This window comes from Pseudophryne corroboree, chromosome 3 (genome assembly GCF_028390025.1).
Source record: "Pseudophryne corroboree isolate aPseCor3 chromosome 3, aPseCor3.hap2, whole genome shotgun sequence".
Lineage (NCBI taxonomy): Eukaryota > Metazoa > Chordata > Amphibia > Anura > Myobatrachidae > Pseudophryne > Pseudophryne corroboree.
The window spans coordinates 164,326,106-164,341,118 of record NC_086446.1 but is presented as its reverse complement, the minus strand read 5'-3'; positions in this window follow the sequence as shown (position 1 = coordinate 164,341,118).

The following is a 15,013-nucleotide window of genomic DNA, read 5'->3' as shown; positions in this document are numbered from 1 at the left end:
ACTAGGGCCAGGATGTGATGGGAATCTTCCCCTAGGGTGTCACGTTTGCCCAGACGGTAGCACTAGCTGTTCTCAGGGATCCTGCAGATAGCGTGCACATTCTAGTACACTACTCAGACCGGCGATTGTGTCGGCATGGGTTTATAGCGCTGTGGCAGCGTGGACAGGTACCTTATCAGCAGAGATTGAGACCCTAGTATGCATATAGATATATATATATATTAAAGATGCTGTCTTAAGAGATATGTATATATATATATATATATATATATATATATATAAAACATGCCCAAAGAGACATGAGTATACTGGGTCCTAGGGTCAAAGCTATGTCGATTTCTGCTTGACGTGTCCTGTAGAATATGCAATGGACAGATGATGCCGACTTAAGAGGCAGATGGAAGGCTGAGGATTGTGTGGAGAAGGGTTCTCGGACCTGGTCTCCACAACTATAGCTGGTAATTCTGATATTTGCCTTATATTCCTGCACAGCCTAGGAAAGCACGACATTATCAAATGCAGCCTTTCAAATAAAGAAACAAGAAAGTCCGAGGTGCGTCCTTTCTTGCCAGAGGCGGGGGCAGAGGAAAGAAGCTGCACAACACAGCTAGTTCCCAGGAACAGAAGTCCTCCCCGGCCTCTACAAAAATCCACCGCATGTCGCTGGGGCTCCACAGGCGGAGCTGGGCCCGGTGGGGGCACGCCTTCGTAAGTTCAGCCACAAGTGGGTTCACTCCCTGTTAGATCCCTGGGCAATAGATATTGTGTCTCAGGGATACAAGCTGGATTTTGAGAAGATGCCCCCTCACCGACGGCCCTGCCGGCTTCCCCCCACAAGAGGGAAACAGTGTTAACTGCAATACACAAATTGTATCTTCACCAGGTGGTGGTCAAGGTTCCCCTCCTTCAACAAGGAGGGGGTTATTATTCGACCATGTTGTAGTCCCGTAACTGACGGTTCGGTGGGACCCATATTGAATTTAAAATCCCTGAACATATACCTGAAAAGGTTCAAGTTCACGTTGAAATCGCTAAGAGCGGTTATTGCAAGCCTGAAAGGTGACTCGGGACATAAAGGATGCATACCTTCAGGTCCCAATTTATCCACCTCATCAGGCGTACCGCAGAATTACGGTACGGGATTGTCATTACCAATTTCAGAGGTTGCCGTTTGGTCTCTCCACGGCCTTGAGAATGTTCACCAAGGTAATGGCAGAAATTATGGTGCTCCTGCTGAAGCAAGGTGTCACTATTATCACGTACTTGGACGATCTCCTCATAAAAGCGAGATCAAGAGAGCAGTTGCTGAACAGCGTATCACTTTCTCTGGAAGTGTAACGGCAACACGGCTGGATTCTATATAATCCAAAGTCGCAGTGGGTTCTTACAGCTCATCTGCTTCTCCTAGGCATGATCCTAGACACAGACCAGAAAAGGGTTATCTCCCGATAGAGAGAGCTCAGGAGCTCGTGACACTGGTCAGGAATCTATTAAAACCAAAACAGGGGTCAGTGCATCACTGCACTCGAGTCCTGGGAAGGAGGGTGGCCTCATACGAGGCCATTCTCTTCGGCAGGTTCCATACGAGGTCCTTCCAATGGGACTTACTGGACAAATGGTCCGGATCACATCTTCAGATGCATCGGTTAATCACCCTGTCCCCCAGGGCCAGGGTGTCTCTTCTGTGGTGGCTGCAGAGTGCTCATCTTCTCGAGGGCCGCAGGTTCGGCATACAGGACTGGGTCCTGGTGACCACGGATGCAAGCCTCCGCGGATGGGGGGCAGTCACTCAGGGAAGAAACTTCCAAGGGCTGTGGTCAAGTCAGGAGACTTGTCTGCACATAAATATACTGGAACTAAGGGCCATATACAACGCCCTGAGTCAAGCGGAGCCCTTGCTTCGAGACCAACCAGTGCTGATTCAGTCAGACAACACGGCGGTCGCCCATGTAAACCGCCAGGGCGGCACAAGAAGCAGGGTGGCAATGGCGGAAGCCATAAAGATTCTTCGTTGGGCGGAGAATCACGTGCAAGCACTGTCAGCAGTGTTCATTCCGGGAGTGGACAACTGGGAAGCAGATTTCCTCAGCAGACACGACCTCCACCCGGGAGAGTGGGGACTTCATCAAGAAGTCTTCACACAGATTGCAAATCGATGGGAACTGCCACAGGTGGACATGATGGCGTCCCGCCTCAACAAAAAGCTAAAAAGATATTGCGCCAGGTCAAGGGACCCTCAGGCGATAGCGGTGGACGCGCTAGTGACACCGTGGGTGTTCCAGTCGGTATATGTGTTTCCTCCTCTTCCTCTCATACCAAAGGTGCTGAGAATTGTAAGAAAAAGAGGAGTGAGAACAATACTCATTGTTCCGGATTGGCCAAGAAGGACTTGGTACCCGGAACTGCAAGAAATGCGCACAGAGGACCCATGGCCTCTGCCTCTCAGACAGGACCTGCTGCAACAAGAGCCCTGTCTGTTCCAAGACTTACCGCGGCTGCGTTTGACGGCATGGCGGTTGAACGCCGGATCCTAGCGGTAAAAGGCATTCCGGATGAAGTTATTCCTACGCTGATAAAGGCTAGGAAGGACGTGACAGCAAAGCATTATCACCGTATATGGCGAAAATATGTTGCTTGGTGTGAGGCCAGGACGGCCCCTACAGAGGAATTCCAGCTGGGTCGATTCCTGCACTTCCTACAGTCAGGAGTGTCTATGGGCCTAAAATTAGGGTCCATAAGGGTCCAGATTTCGGCCCTATCCATTTTCTTTCAAAAAGAACTGGCTTCACTGCCTGAGGTTCAGACGTTTGTTAAGGGAGTGCTGCATATTCAGCCCCCTTTTGTGCCACCAGTGGCACCTTGGGATCTTAACGTTGTGTTGGATTCCCTGAAATCCCACTGGTTTGAGCCACTTAAGACCCTGGAACTAAAGTATCTCACGTGGAAAGTGGTCATGCTGTTGGCCTTAGCATCGGCTAGGCGTGTGTCAAAATTGGCGGCTTTGTCATGTGAAAGCCCCTATCTGATCTTCCATATGGACAGGGCAGAATTGCGGACTCGTCCCCAATTTCTCCCAAAGGTGGTATCATCGCTTCAGTTGAAACCAACCTATTGTGGTGCCTGCGGCTACTCGGGACTTGGAGGACTCCAAGTTGCTGGACGTAGTTAGGGCTTTGAAAATATATGTTTCCAGAACGGCTGGAGTCAGGAAGACTGACTCCCTGTTTATCCTGCATGCACCCAACAAGCTAGGTGCTCCTGCTTCAAAGCAAACTATTGCTCGCTGGATCTGTAGCACGATTCAGCTGGCTCATTCTGCGGCTGGATTGCCGCATCCAAAATCAGTAAAAGCCCATTCCACAAGGAAGGTGGGCTCTTCTTGGGCGGCTGCCCGAGGGGTCTCGGCTTTACAGCTTTGCCGAGCGGCTACTTGGTCGGGTTCAAACACCTTTGCAAAGTTCTACAAGTTTGATACTCTGGCTGAGGAGGACCTTGTGTTTGCTCATTCGGTGCTGCAGAGTCATCCGCACTCTCCCGCCCGTTTGGGAGCTTTGGTATAATCCCCATGGTCCTTACGGAGTTCCCAGCATCCACTAGGACGTCAGAGAAAATAAGAATTTACTCACCGGTAATTCTATTTCTCGTAGTCCGTAGTGGATGCTGGGCGCCCGTCCCAAGTGCGGACTTTCTGCAATACGTGTATATAGTTATTGCTTAAATAAGGGTTATTGTTATGAGCCATCCGTTGAGTGAGGCTCAGTTGTTGTTCATACTGTTAACTGGGTAAGGTTATCACAAGTACGGTGTGATTGGTGTGGCTGGTATGAGTCTTACCCTGGATTCCAAAAATCCTTTCCTTGTAATGTCAGCTCTTCCGGGCACAGTTTCCCTAGCTGAGGTCTGGAAGAGGGGCATAGAGGGAGGAGCCAGTGCACACCAGATAGTACCTAATCTTTTCTTTAGAGTGCCCAGTCTCCTGCGGAGCCCGTCTATTCCCCATGGTCCTTACGGAGTTCCCAGCATCCACTACGGACTACGAGAAATAGAATTACCGGTGAGTAAATTCTTATTTTCTCTGTGCCTGTGATATGTAGGCTCTATGTATTATTTTGAAATGTGTTTCTTGTAACGAAACAGAGTGGAGAGACTTCATCACAAAAACTGTGTTTTTGAACAATTGTTCACCCACTATATTCATATCTAAATCCATTTGCCAGGGAGCACATATTTTTGACCAAACACTGGGAGTAGAGCTCCGAAGTAGATCATCGTACAGATATCTTGTCCTGTAGGGAACTGTTTTAATTAAATTTAAGAGTGTCATCAGTGGGTCTGAAGACAACAGGGGAAGACCTGCCCCATATACAGACAATGCATAATGCTTGACTTGAAGATATGGTAGTAAATACTGATCTGATATACCGTACGTATCTTTAAAGGTTAGATAGGACATCAACCCACCACCAGGGTCAAACACATCAGTCGTAAGCCTTAACCCCTCTCTCAACCGTACAAAAGCCATGGAATCCAACCCCGGTGTGAATTGAGGGTTGCCCCATAATGGTATTAAACGGGAGATACGGGGGTCTCTGCCTAAAATTCCATTTATTGCCCACCATGTGTGATGAGTGTCTCTAAAAAAGATATTATTACGGACATGTTGCGGCAGAGACTGCCGCGTTATGTGAAGTAGTGCCCCCGGTGAATATGGGGAGCTAAACGAGCAATCTAATGTATAGACTGAGAACATCTCCCTTTCCAACAACCAGTCCGATATGTAACGAAAAAATATGGAATGGGAAAATTTACTTAAGTCCGGAAGACCCAAACCTCCCTGTGCTCTAGATAACTGCAATTTAGCCCGAGCAATCCTGGGGCGTTTGGATCTCCAGAGAAAAGCGCTAAAGCCGTCATACAGCTGCTTTATATCTGAGTCAGACAGTCGAATGGGCAACATTTGCATGGTATACATAATTTTAGGGAAGATAACTGACTTGAGTACGGCTGTTCTACCCATCAGGGATAGAGTTAGAGACTGCCAGGAATCTAGTAATTTAAGCACAGAGGAAATTAAAGGCTTAAAGTTCAAAGAATAAAGTCTAGACAGCTGTTTCGGAATATGCACCCCTAAATATTTAAAATGTGATTTAACAACTTTAATGTCCCCTGTCACTTTCAAGGATTTTTCCGTGGGGCCTAGTAGCATTATTTCAGATTTATTGGTGTTAATTTTATAGCCTGAAATGATCCCGAACTGTGCAATGGCATCCATTATTATCGGTAGGGAGTATTGTGGATTAGACATAAATAATACCATGTCATCCGCAAACTCAATGCCAGACGAAGGTCTGTAGGACCAATTAAGATGCCCTGGTATAAAGGCGATTCCCTCAGGGCTATAGCCAGTGGTTCCAGGGCCACTGCAAACAACAACGGGGAGAGCGGGCATCCCTGCCTCGTTCCCTTTTGGATAAGAAATAAGTCAGATAGGTAACCATTGCACAGTACCCAAGTCTCTGGTCTAGTATATAAGGACCTCAACACTTTAATGAACCCATCTGGGAACCCAAACCTAACTAAAGATGAAAAAAGGTGCTCCCAATTTACCATATCGAAAGCTTTCTCGGCGTCTAACGCAAAGATCGCCTCCGAAGAGTCCCACCCAGGGGGTTTGAGATCACTCTATCACCGCTAGTACCCTGCGTATATTAATTGTGGAGCTTCTACCAATAATAAAGCCGGTTTGGTCTTTGTGTATGACGTGTGGCAGGACATGTTTTAAACGGTCAGCCAATATTTTGGCCAAAAGCTTAAAATCCGTGTTTAACAATGAAATAGGGCGGTACGAACCCGGATGCGAAAGATCTCTACCAGGTTTGGGAATGACATTAATTATGGCCGAGTTGAAGTATATCGGGAGAGGTTCTAGCTGCATAATCCTATTAAAGCACTTAGTTAACACCGGTATCAATTTAAAAGAAAGAATCTTGAAGAATTCCGGGGAATACCCATCCGGACCTGGGGCCTTGCCATTCTTCAAGTTCTTGATAGCTCCGGACACCTCATCCTCTGTGATAGGTTTAGTCAATGAGTCTGAAAGAGCAGTCGGTACTTGGGGTATTGGCAAATTTTCCCAAAATTTGTCTACTTCTACTTGTGAGGAAGATATAGGTGTAGAGTATAAGGAAGTGTAGTAAGCGGACATTACCGAAGCAATCTGAGCATTTGAGTCGGTTAAGGTGCCGTCTCCTTGTCTCAAAGGTCGGACAACCATTGGAGCTTTCTGTCCTTTCAAAATATTTGAGAGCAACTTACCGCTCTTATTCCCATATCTATAGAACCTTTGATCTTTTTTGAAAGAGAATGTCAATTCCATCTTGTTCAACAACCCTTCATAGTGCGTTTTTGCTTCCAGGTATGACATTTTATTAACATGTGTAGGGGTGGACTGATACTTCCGAAACGAGTCAGTTAGTACTATCTGACCCTGCACATGTTCTGTCCTAAGAGATTTACGTATTGAGGCCATGTATGATATCAAGTCCCCTCTAAGCACAGCCTTGGCCGATTGCCAGAAGAGTAGCGGATCCTGCACTAGACATGTCGAATTGTTTAAACTATATTCCTCCCAAAGCGCTTCTATTTGTCTGAAACTTAAAGAAGCAGAGATAGCAGACGGAAATCGCCACGTCCTACCAGGGCTTCTTTCTATACCAAGTTTAAAATCACACCACACCAGAGCGTGATCTGAGAGACATATTGCTTCCATTTTAACCTCACTAATTCTACTTAATAAAGTGTGGGAACAAAAAATGTAATCTACTCTGGACATATATCCTGTAGCCGCTGACAGGAATACGCTTTTTCTGTAGGATTATACAATCTCCATAGGTCCAGGACCTGAAGGCACCTGCTGAAATGAGGAATCCCCAATCTCGGGAGCCTATGAGGGGTTCCCCTCTGGACCTGTTAATCCAAAGCGGTGGAAGTGACTAAATTAAAGTCACCACCTATCAATAACATATTCTCACCATATGTAAGTAATTTAGCTATCAGCATCTGAAAAAAGGATTTCACATAGACATTAGGTGCATAAACGGAACACAATATCATTTTAGTTTCAGCTAGCATGACTTCTGAAATCAAGATGCGCCCCTCAGGGTCAGCATAAGTCTTAATCACATCTATTGGAACATGGATCTTAGCGAGTATAACTACACCTCTGGCTTTAGAGGTAAATGGTGCTACCGATATCACTTTCCATCTTAACATATTAAGTTTCTCTGATTCCGACAATGGCCAATATTTACTAAGAATTCGAGTTTGTCCGATTTGTGTTTTTTTTTCTAAGTCCCAATCCGGGAATTCGCTAAGCACCAATCTCGGCAGTGTTTGGACTATTCGTAATGGTTTGATTTGCAAAGTTCCGAAATACGAATGAATAGACCATCGGTCAAACGCGGCTGATATTTCATACAATACGGGCATTCACTATTCATTCGTATTTGGGTGTTAGTTTCTGAGTGCTCAAGTGCGGGTCTGTTTTTTTTCGAATCGTTAAAAAAAGCAGCAAAAAAATAGACCTGCTTTTTCCAGTCGAGTTTGGATAACCATACACGGATCAGTGAGATCTGTGCATGGTTGTCTATGGGAAAGGGTCTGTTTAGTGTAAAAACTGAGAAAAAAATTGCGTGGGGTCCCCCCTCCTAAGCATAACCAGCCTCGGGCTCTTTGAGCCGGTCCTGGTTGATAAAATATGGGGGGAAAAATGACAGGGGTTCCCCCATATTTAATCAACCAGCACCGGGCTCTGCGCCTGGTCCTGGTTCCAAAAATACGGGGGACAAAAAGCGTAGGGGTCCCCCGTATTTTTGAAACCAGCACCGGGCTCCACTAGCCAGGTACATAATGCCACAGCCGGGGGACACTTTTATACTGGTCCCTGCGGCACTGGCATTACATACCCAACTAGTCACCCCTGGCCGGGGTACCCTGGAGGAGTGGGAACCCCTTAAATCAAGGGGTCCCCCCTCCAGCCACCCAAGGGCCAGGGGTGAAGCCCGAGGCTGTCCCCCCCATCCAAGGGCGGCGGATGGGGGGCTGATAGCCTTGTGAAAAAATTTGAATATTGTTTTTAGTAGCAGTACTACAAGTCCCAGCAAGCCTCCCCCGCAAGCTGGTACTTGGAGAACCACAAGTACCAGCATGCGGTGGAAAACCCGGGCCCGCTGGTACCTGTAGTACTACTACTAAAAAAATACCCCCAAAAAAACAGGACACACACACACACCGTGAAAGTATAAGTTTATTACATACATGCACACCTCCATACATACATACTTACCTATGTTCCCACGAGGCTCGGTCCTCTTCTCCATGTAGAATCCTTGGGGTACCTGTGAAAAAAATTATACTCACATAATCCAGTGTAGAATCCGACCTTTGAATAATCCACGTACTTGGCAAAAAAATAAAACGGAAACCCGACCACGCACTGAAAGGGGTCCCATGTTTACACATGGGACCCCTTTCCCCGACTGCCAGGACCCCCCCTGACTCCTGTCAAAGAGGGTCCCTTCAGCCAATCAGGGAGCGCCACGTCGTGGCACTCTCCTGATTGGCTGTGTGCTCCTGTAGTGTCTGTCAGGCAGCACACGGCACAGATACAATGTAGCACCTATGCGCTCCATTGTAGCCAATGGTGGGAACTTTGCGGTCAGAGGTTGACCGAAAGTAACCTCACCGCTGACCGCAAAGTTCCCACCATTGGCTACAATGGAGCGCATAGGTGCTACATTGTATCTGTGCCGTGTGCTGCCTGACAGACACTACAGGAGCACACAGCCAATCAGGAGAGTGCCACGACATGGCGCTCCCTGATTGGCTGAAGGGACCCTCTTTGACAGGAGTCAGGGGGGGTCCTGGCAGTCGGGGAAAGGGGTCCCATGTGTAAACATGGGACCCCTTTCAGTGCGTGGTCGGGTTTCCGTTTTATTTTTTTGCCAAGTACGTGGATTATTCAAAGGTCGGTTTCTACACTGGATTATGTGAGTATAATTTTTTTCACAGGTACCCCAAGGATTCTACATGGAGAAGAGGACCGAGCCTTGTGGGAACATAGGTAAGTATGTATGTATGTATGTATGTATGTATGTATGGAGGTGTGCATGTATGTAATAAACTTATACTTTCACGGTGTGTGTGTCCTGTTTTTTTGGGGGTATTTTTTTAGTAGTAGTACTACAGGTACTAGCGGGCCCGTTTTTCCACCGCATGCTGGTACTTGTGGTTCTCCAAGTACCAGCTTGCGGGGGAGGCTTGCTGGGACTTGTAGTACTGCTACTAAAAACAATATTCACATTTTTTCACAAGGCTATCAGCCCCGCATCCGCCGCCCTTGGATGGGGGGGGGCAGCCTCGGGCTTCACCCCTGGCCCTTGGGTGGCTGGAGGGGGGGACCCCTTGATTTAAGGGGTTCCCACTCCTCCAGGGTACCCCGGCCAGGGGTGACTAGTTGGGTATGTAATGCCAGGGCCGCAGGGACCAGTATAAAAGTGTCCCCCGGCTGTGGCATTATGTACCTGGCTAGTGGAGCCCGGTGCTGGTTTCAAAAATACGGGGGACCCCTACACTTTTTGTCCCCCATATTTTTGGAACCAGGACCAGGCGCAGAGCCCGGTGCTGGTTGATTAAATATGGGGGAACCCCTGTCATTTTCCCTCCCATATTTTATCAACCAGGACCGGCTCAAAGAGCCCGAGGCTGGTTGTGCTTAGGAGGGGGGACCCCACGCAATTTTTTTCAGATTTTTAAGACTTTAATCAACTTTTTAAGGTACACAATGAAGCCCTGCACGGATCTCACAGATCCGGCCGGGATTCCTTGTGTTTTGTCAGGCAGTGTTTTACTCATCACTCCCGTAAAACACTGCCTGATATTACGAATCACATCGACATCGGAAAAAACGATTGTGCAAAACTCGGCAGCCTAGTGAATGATCGTATCAGGATTCAAAAAGTTGCAGTAAAATGCACCCGATACCATTCGAGTTCAAACACCCTTCAAAACGGCCAAAACACAAATTTTTGTAAATATACCCCACTGTCAGGTGAGTTTCCGGCAACATTAAAATGTCTACCTTTTGTTTATTAGCGTATAGAAGGATTTTCCGTCTTTTGGATGGGGAGTTAATTCCCCCGATATTCCATGTGGCCACCATCAATAAAGCCATAACATCAAAACAATGTGGAAATATATGTCCCTGCACACATATATGCCTGAATTCCTAATCACATAATGTACATGCATTGTGACAAGATTTTCCAGGAGGAGGGGGTTGGGGATAAAGGAGAAGGGAAGGGAGGGAAAGAGTAAGAGAGCACTTCTATCCCATTTGTAAAATGAGACCGTAGATCAGGGGTGGGCAATTATTTCAGCTGGGGGGCCGCTTAACACTTCCAGCGAATACTCGAGGGCCACACACAAAATACTCAAAAAGAGATCCCTTTTTACACATTACGGCAGACAGCGTGCCCTTTTTACACATTACGGCAGACAGCGTTCCCCTTTTTACACTTTACGACAGACAGCGTCCCCCTTTTTACACATTACGACAGACAGCGTCCCCTTTTTACAGATTACGACAGACAGCACCCCCATTTTTATAATTACGGCAGACAGCGCCCCCGTTTTTATACATTACGGCAGACAGCGCCCCCGTTTTTATACATTACGGCAGACAGCGCCCCCGTTTTTATACATTACGGCAGACAGCGCCCCCGTTTTTATAATTACGGCAGACAGCGCCCCCGTTTTTACACATTACGGCAGACAGGGCCCCCGTTTTTACACATTACGGCAGACAGGGCCCCCGTTTTTACACATTACGGCAGACAGTCCCTACCCCCCTTTCCCCACCCTCCCCTAAACCTATATAGCAGTCCTTACCCTCCCCCCTCCCCTAAACCCATATAACCGGTTTTAACTCCCCTCCCCTGAACTTATATGGCAGCTTTAGCTTTATCCAGGACAGGGAGTTTACCTATTTGTCAGTGGCAGACGATCCCCGCTGTCTGATGATCCGCGCTGCTGCTGCCGCCGCCGCTTCTCCTCACTGGCCGCCGCTTCTTCTCCCCGCTGGCCGCCGCTTCTTCTCCCCGCTGGCCGCCGTTTCTTCTCCCCACTGGCCTCCGCAGTGCTCCCCACTGGCCGCTTCTGCTCCGAGTCCCCACTGCAGTGCCCGCCCAGCGCCGCCCCCCATGACGCCCAGCGCATGATAGAGGAAATCCCGGTCAGCTGACCCTGTGACGTGACCGGGATTTCCTCAGCGGCGCCGCGTCTGAGAGCAGTGCAATGACAAGCGGCCTGTCGGGCCTCTTGTCATTGCACTCTGGTGGGGCACAGCGGGCCAGGCAGGATCGGTCCGCGGGCCGCATCCGGCCCGCGGGCCGCCTGTTGCCCACCCCTACCGTAGATCATGAGGATCAAGCCTTAAAGAGTATCTTGTATGAATGTCCATCAAGTGACATATGAAGTATCCTAACATTTGCATAGACCCACATAATCCATGAGTTAGTATAATAGGTCCAGTAAATAGTGAAACGGAAGTGTCTCCTTTCACATCTGTAATCCCAGCAGTAAACTGTGGCACAAATAGTAAAATCATAGCGGCAATAACAGCAGCAAAGGTCAGAACTCCTGTTTTGAAATCACCTCTTCCAAGCTGCTAAAGTCCCAGCCTAGGGTTTCATACAATAGATATAACAGCGAATGATCTCAGTAGCAAGTCACTCCGGGCCGTCTACATCTACACGTGAGGACTCCTGAGCACCATTATCTTCATCGCAAAAGGCCTGGGCTTCCTCTGGGTTCAGAAAATCAACGTAGGTGTCTCCCGTATAGATGCGCAAACGCGCTGGATATAGTAAGGCAAATTTCTGGCCTTTGGATATCAGGTGAGTGCAGATGGGTGAGAATGCCTTCCTTGCCTTAGTTAACTCCGCGGAGTAGTCTTGAAAAATATATATAGCATTTCCCTCCCACTTGATGTCACGGTGCTTCCGAGAGGCTCTCCACAATGCTTCCTTATGTAGAAAATGAAGACTGCGGAATAATACTACCCTCGGTCTAGCTCCAGGGTGTGTGCGGAGTGGACCTACACGGTGGGCTCTCTCAATTATCATCTCCGCACATTCCGTGTCGACATGCAACAAAGCCGGCAGCACCGAATTTAAAAAATGGAGCAAATCAGGGCCCTTGACCGTCTCAGGTAGTCCTACCACCCTTAGATTCTGCCTCCGTGACCTATTTTCAAGGTCATCGAGCTTGCTTAAAATCTGGCGCTGTGTGCGGGTGTGTTTCGCCTGAGTGACCTGCAATGTGGCTACATCATCAAATAGTTCACCCACTCTTTGCTCAGTCTCTCTGACCTTTTTGGTGAGACTAGAAAGCTGTCCCGTAATGTGCGCGGTCTGCTCTTTTATAAGCGGTCCCATAGCTTCCCTTATCGCCCCCACCATGTCACCGTACGTTATCGGTGTTTCGGGGGAGAAGGTTGTCTGTTTAGGGGAGTCCAATGCCCTCGTACCTTGTTCCCGCTGTGTAGGTGGAGGAGAGGAAGGTGCAGAGCTGGCTTCATCTCCGGAGTCTGCTGCGTCTGGCGCCATTTTAGATCCTCTGCTCTGTCTGTGCTGCCGCTGGCGATATTTCTTTCCCGGCATCAGGGGAGAGAAATACTACTCCATCCGCCGTAGAAATGATCCCAGAAAATGCGGGTGGGGTTCGGGCCGGTCAGGAGGCTGTGTAATAGCAGTGAAATGCTGCGCTGGGCGTCTGGGGACGGAGCCGCTCCGAAGTGCGACCTCACATGCTGGAGGCGGAACCGGAAGTCCAAACCAGAATACTTAACCAAATAACAGTGCAGGAAGAACGAAGCACCAAGAGGGTGCCCAGTATCCCCTACGGACTACGAGAAAAGGATTTACCGGTAGGTAATTAAAATCCTATTTTCTCTAGCATCCTAGGGTATGCTGGGAATCCATTTAGTACCATGGGGAAGTACCAAAGTTCCCAAACCGGGTGGGAGAGTGCTGAGGTTCCTGCAGAATTGATTGACCAAACTGAAGGTCCTCAGAGGCCAAAGTATGGAACTTGTAAAACTTAGCAAACGTGTTCGAACCTGACCAAGTAGCTGCTCGGCCGAGCTGTAAAGTCGAAACTTCCCGGGCAGCCGCCCAAGAAGAACCTACCGACCTAGTAGAGTGGGCCTGTATATATTTTGGAACTGGCAAGCCTGCCATGGAATAAGCATGCTGGATAGTGAGCCTGATTCAGCGTACAATTAACTGATTTGAAGCAGGATACCCAATTTTATTGGGATCATAGAGAACGAACAGCGAGTCCGATTTCCTGTGACGAGCTGTTCTCTTTACAAACACCTTTAAAGCTCTCACAACATCCAAAGACTTTGAAGTAGCAGAGGCATCCGTAACAACCGGAACCACAATAGGTTGGTTGATGTGAAACGCAGACACCACCTTAGGAAGAAATTGCTGACGAGTTCTGAGTTCAGCTCTGTTCTCATGGAAAATTAAGTAGGGGCTCTTGTGAGACAACGCCCCTAGCTCCGACACACGTCTTGCTGAAGCCAAGGCCAACAGTGTGATGGTCTTCCACATAAGGTACTTTACTTCAACCTCCTGTAACAGTTCAAACCAGTCCAATTGGAGGAACTGCAGCACCAAGTTGAGATCCCAAGGTACCATGGGAGGCACAAAGGAAGGTTGGATGTGCAGAACACCTTTCAAGAACATCTGGACCTCAGGGAGAGAAGCCAATTGTTTCTGAAAGAAAATAGACAAGGCTGAAATCTGGACTTTAATGGGGCCTAGGCGTAGGCCCACATCCACTCCCGACTGCAGAAAAAGTCCCAGATGAAATTCCACCTCAGAATATTGTCTCCTTGCACATCAAGAGACATACTTCTTCCATATACGGTGGTAATGTGTAGACGTTACCCCCTTTCTGGCTTGGATCATAGGGTGTCATTCCGAGTTGATCGCTAGCTAAAAATGTTCGCTGCGCAGCGATGATGCAAAAAAAGGCACTTCTGCGCATGCGTATGCAGCGCAGTGCGCACGCGCGACATACTTTCACAACGGTCGAAGTATTGTTACACAAGGTCTAGCGAAGCTTTTCAGTCGCAATGGCAGCCGCAGAGTGATTGACATGAAGTGGGCATTTCTGGGTGTCAACTGACCGTTTTCAGGGAGTGCTCGAAAAAACGCAGGCGTGCCAGGAAAAATGCAGGCGTGGCTTGGTGAACGCAGGGCGTGTTTGTGACGTCAAATCTGGAACTGAACAGTCTGAAGTGATCGCAAGCTAGGAGTAGGTCTGGAGCTACTCTGAAACTGCACAATTTTTTTTTGTAGTCACTCTGCGATCCTTTCGTTCGCACTTCTGCTGAGCTAAAATACACTCCCAAAGGGCAGAGGCTTAGAGTTTGCACGACTGCTAAAAACTGCTAGCGAGCTATCAACTCGGAATGACCCCAATAGTCGGGATGACCTTGTCAGGAATCCCTCTCCTGGCTAGAATCAGCCGTTCAACTTCCATGCCATTAAACGTAGCCACGGTAAGTCTTGATAGACGAATGAGCCCTGTTGCAGAAGATCCTCGCGAAGAGGTAGAGGCCACGGATCTTCAATCAGCATCTCGAGAAGACCCATGTACCAGGCCCTTCGAGGCCAGTCCGGTGCATGAACCTTTTCCCTTTTTATTCTTTGAAGAATTCTTGGGCTCAGAGGAAGTGGAGGAAACACGTACACCAGCTGGTAGACCCACGGAGTTGTCAGAGCGTCTACCTCCACTGCTTGTGGGTCTCTTGACCTGGAACAATACCACTTGAGCTTCTTGTTGAGGTGAGAGGCCATCATGTCGATCTGTGGATATCCCCACCGACGTGTCAACCACTGGAACACCTCCTAGGTGCAGGTCGTGTCTGCTGAGGAAGTCT